Source organism: Tiliqua scincoides, chromosome 11 (genome assembly GCF_035046505.1).
Source record: "Tiliqua scincoides isolate rTilSci1 chromosome 11, rTilSci1.hap2, whole genome shotgun sequence".
In the NCBI taxonomy this organism is placed as follows: domain Eukaryota; kingdom Metazoa; phylum Chordata; class Lepidosauria; order Squamata; family Scincidae; genus Tiliqua; species Tiliqua scincoides.
Window position 1 is genome coordinate 21,167 of NC_089831.1, and position 5,400 is coordinate 26,566.

The following is a 5,400-nucleotide window of genomic DNA, read 5'->3' on the forward strand; positions in this document are numbered from 1 at the left end:
AGTCACTAATGGGGGGGGGCACTTTGTAGAACTTGTAGAATGCCCCAGGAATTCTGAGAAGAGGGTCCCACTGCAAAATGGCTGGTGGAACCAGGCAGGAGATGAAGCCACAGACATGCGCGTGTGCGCACCTTCCATCCACCACTCGCTCTGTGCCTCTGCCTGGCCTGCTCAGAATGTGGCCCCTTGAAGCTCTGCTCGGAGCTCACTTCTGCTTTGAGGGAAGGGGGCACAGAGGCAAGTGCCAGCCACATGAGAGGAAGATGCTCTGTGCAGGCCAGGTGCCCAGTGGCAGGCGGCAGGCGGCTGCTGCAAGATCCCTCCGTGGCAGCCTCCAGTAGTCAGCTTGGGGAAGCCTCAACCTGCTTTTTTAAAACACAGGGTCTCGTAAGGCTCCTCCGCAGAGTTTCTCTAACCAACAGGAACGGGGGAAGACCCGGTGTGGGGGCCAGTGCACAGTTAATTCACTGCTCCAGGATACAAAACACTGTCAAAGTTGGTCTTGGTTTGTCCTTTGCTTACTGAGTGCCAGCGACCTCCAGCCCTGGCTGTTGCCTTCCCTCCTTGGCTTTGTAAGGGAGAGATTGGGGGAGTGGAGAAGGCTGGGGGTGGCCATGGGCCCATCTTTAGTTTTTCAGTGTTGCCAGCAATGGGGCGGCAGCTTCCGAGCACTGCCTCCATCGTTCCTGGTGGTAATCCTAGGACCCACCATTTGCACTCATCCTGATGGGAAGGACTGAGCCAGGCAGATGCAGAGGCCCCAGTTCACGGTCCACAGACCCTGCAGCTGCCACAGGTCAGGACAGTCAAGGACGGAACCTTCCAGGTCCAGATGCACATCAGACCCTGGCGACAGACCATTGCGGAAGGTGTCTGCCTCTGTGCTCTGTTTGGGGGGCCTCTGGGAGCACCCGGTAGGCCATGGTGGAGAGCAGTCTTCTGGACCAGCAAGATTGCTGCTGACTGCCACTCCGGGTCATCAACTGGGATCCTCTTGTCTTCTTTAAGGCACCAGGATGGCTGCAGCCTGCAGATGCAATCTGCCTGCTGCCCTCCTTGAGGGCAGTTCCCCCTTCCAGGCAATGCCAGGTGGATGGCACAGCCCAGTAGTCCAGGGGGAAGGCAGAGTGACTCGCTCTTGAGAACTTCCCAGCAGCTGCAGCTAGGGCCCCATAAGAGGGAGGGTGCCCCAAGACTCATCCTTCAGGGTCATGTCAGGCTGAGGGACTGAGGGAGATGAGGGACTGCATTCGATTAATGGAGGATCATGACATCTGCCTCCTCCCTGCCTCCCCATCCAAGAAAGGCACTCTGGTGTTCTCCCCATTCCAAGGCTCTTACAGTATCTTAGATCTGAGAGTCATCAGCAGGCAGAGAAGGACCAAAATGCTTCTCCTTGTCCTTCAGCTCTTCCCCACAAAAAGTGAACAGGAGAGCACATCTGGCTACCACACTCAAAAGGCATTCTGTTCCCATGATTTGGAATTGTCGGGGGGGGGGGGGAATTTTCCACCTCTTCCTTATATTACAGCTCACTTATATTACAGTCTCCTTGCCTGGAAAGAAAGGACTGAGAGCCTCTCATCAATATTCCATTAAGCCTTCCAGTTTCCCCCTTGAAGTTCTTCTACTTCTACCCCTCTCTATCCCTTTGCCTTGCCTTGGAAAAGCTGTCTGCGTCAGACAGCACCTCTCACCAGCACTCCACAGGAAAGGGGTTAGTCCTGCCCTGACCAGGCTGCAAAAGAGCAGCCACCCTTTTCCAGACCAGGGAAGATTCAATCACCCTGGTGGAGGGCAGATTTTGGGGGTGAATCTCCTTCCTACAAACATCTCTTCTAGTCTGACCAGCCTGCGTATGTGTGACTGAAGAGGAGGCCAATCAATTCTTTAACATAAGAACATAAGAAGAGCCCCACTGGATCAGGCCAAAGGCCTATCTAGTCCAGCTTCCTGTATCTCACAGTGGCCCACCAAATGCCCCAGGGAGCACACCAGATAACAAGAGACCTGCATCCTGGTGCCCTCCCTTGCATCTGACATAGCCCATTTCTAAAATCAGGAGGTTGCGCATAAACACCACCCCAAGATCTCTCTCTTGATCTGTCACAGACAGCTCAGAACCCATCAGCCTATATGTGAAGTTTTGATTTTTTGCCCCAATGTGCATGACTTTACACTTACTGACATTGAAGCGCATCTGCCATTTTGCTGCCCATTCTGCCAGTCTGGAGAGATCCTTCTGGAGCTCCTCACAATCACTTCACCACTTGGAAAAGTTTGATGTCGTCTGCAAACTTAACCACCTCACTGCTCACCCCTGTCTCCAGGTCATTTATGAAGAGGATGAAAAGCACCAATCCTAGGACAGATCCTTGGAGCACACCGCTTTTCACCTCTCTCCATTGTGAAAATTGCCCATTGATACCCACTCTCTGTTTCCTGGTCTTCAACCAGTTCTCAATCCATGAGAGGACCTGCCCTCTAATTCCCTGACTTTGGAGTTTTCTCAGTAGCCTTTGGTGAGGGACTATGTCGAACGCCTTCTGAAAGTCCAGATATATAATGTCCACGGGTTCTCCCACATCCACATGCCTGTTGACCTTTTCAAAGAATTCTATAAGGTTTGTGAGGCAAGACTTACCCTTACAGAAGCCAGGCTGATTCTCCCTCAGCAAGGCTTGTTCAACTATGTGTTTTGAGTTCTATCTTTGATGAGGCATTCCACCATCTTACCTGGCATAGATGTTAGGCTGACCGGCCTATAGTTTACCGAGTCCCCCCTCTTTCCCTTTTTAAAGATCAGCGTGACATTTGCTATCCTCCAGTCCTCTGGCACCGTGGCCGTTTTGAGGGACAAGTTGCATATTTTAGTCAAGAGATCAGCAACTTCATTCATTGAAGGTCATGCATTACCCCACATGTAGGGAAGGCAGGGCAGGAGTGTTAGGCAGCTCTCGTCTCAGGGGTCCGGTATGCCCAAGATATGGAGGGTGGAACTGCTTTCTCCAGGAGGCTCTCTAAATACCCAAACTACATATGCTTCTATCAGCAGCAACAGCAGCACACCAGGGAAGGGTTCAGCAGTTTTGGTCCTTGCTTGGTGGTGATGATGGTGATGATGACCCCCTGCCAGGCCTGGCATCAGAGCTCAGTGGTGTTGGGCACTAGCCAAGGACCCAGAGCTCCCAGAGGGCCCACCCAGTCAACCCCTGAAGCCCCCCAGTACCAACTGGGGCAGCCGTGACACACAGGAGAAAACTCTTCCATGTGTCACCCAGTTTCTGGGCAGTGTGAAGGAGGTCTCCCACAGGTCAAGCCTGAGATCCCTTAGAAGCAGACTTCTCGCACCCCTTCAGCACAACTGGAACAGCCACTGCAAATGCTCCATCTCTTCTCGCAGCCTCATCATGTACTATCAACCTGAGGGAACCTCCCCCACTGGCATAGCTAGCAGGGGGCAGGCCACATTGGGTGACACCTTCAGGGGGTGACACCACTAGTGACCAAAATAACTAAAAGAGCAATTCATAGGAATAATGACATCATGTCATATACCAGTCAATGTGTAATTTACAGCAGAATCCAATTTAAAAACAAAAACAAACCTGGAGTGAAATATCTCCATTCTATCAAAAGTTATGACCAAAAAACCCCAGAAAACAAAAATAAAACTGTCTTACATAACAGAACGTACATTTTCTTAACTCAAAACGGACCAATGAGACTGATTGTTCAAAGAACCAATGATGTGCTTTTATGATACAGCATGGAACCAATAAGGTGTTACCTGGGGGTATTAAACATTCAATAAACATTCAATAGTTATTCAATAGTTAAAAGTTATTAATTTCTTTCAACTATTACACAATTGTTCCACAACTCTTTATCCCTGCAACACATTAATTCTCTCCCCAATACTTTCAAATAATTTCCCCTTCAAAAAATGTTTTTCCCCCAAAAGTATTGATTTTCTACCATATTCCTCCTTTCACAAATCCATTCTCCCAAAATCAATTTCCCTTTTCAAAATCCATTCCCCTTCTTCTTGTGCAGATCAATATTGCCCTCTACTCCCCCCAATCCTTTTTTCAAAATCCACTCCCCTCTCTTCCATCTCTAAAGTGGTTATTATTTAGTTAAATTGATTTATTTTCCAGCCCTTGACACTGTGGCAGATATATGATGTGGCCCTCGTGCTGAAAGGTTTGGAGAACCCTGTTGTATACCATTCGATACGTAATTCACAGCAGAATGCAATGAAATAAACAACGATGAAATATTTGTGTTCTTTTAAAAGCTATGGCCAAATAACCAGAAAAGAAAAACAAAACTACGTCATGCCACAAAAAGTGGAATTCCTTAACTCAAAACTAACCAATGAGTCTGAGTGTTCTGAGAGCTAACAAGGTGTTATTATGACACAGCACGAAACCAGTAAGGTGCTAGGATGAGTCAACCCCTTTTGCATGTATCAGAGCTAACACTCAAACTCCTATTCATTTGCGTGAGTGTCATCAAGTCGGCCACTGTTTTTTGGTTGGTTACTGATTGGTTGGGGAACCTGTACTGCTGTATAAGACTGTTGTTGGCAACCTGTTGGCAACCTTCAGTCTCGAAAGACTAAGGTATCGCGCTCTGAAAGGTGGTTCTGGAACAGCGTCTAGTGTGACTAAAAAGGCCGATTCGGGAGTGACAATCCCTTCCACACCAGGAGCAAGTGCAGTCTGTCCCTGGTCTGTCTCCCTGGCTATGGGCCTTCCTTCTTTGCCTCTTAGCCTCAGACTGTTGGCCAAGTGTCTCTTCAAACCGGGAAAGGCCATGTTGCACAGCCTGCCTCCAAGCGGGCCGCTCAGAGGCCAGGGTTTCCCACTTGTTGAGGTCCATCCCTAAGGCCTTCAGATCCCTCTTGCAGATGTCCTTGTATCGCAGCTGTGGTCTACCTGTAGGGCGCTTTCCTTGCACGAGTTCTCCATAGAGGAGATCCTTTGGGATCCGGCCCAAAGACTGTATAAGACTGGTGTGACACCAACCCTAGTGATGCCTCTGGTGGGAAGGCTGGGTGTAGCGCACTGGCTTAGATGACTTTTAAAGTGGACTCTAAACATTCACGGTGGACCATAGTTTACCAGTGGTAATTAACCATGATGGTTACACTGAATCTCCAGATGCAGGGGCAGTACGTCATTGATCGCCCTGTGCAGGGGAGCAATAGCTGGAGAGGGCTCTACATTCATCCACTGCTTCTGGAGAAATAGTCACTGCATTTATTTTCTGACTATTATTATTATTCATTTCAGGTCGTGACTATCACTATCTCTCAGCCTCACCTACCTCACAGGGTTGTTGTGAGGACAGAAGGAGGAACCATGCACACCACCCTGAGCTCCTTTTTTTGGC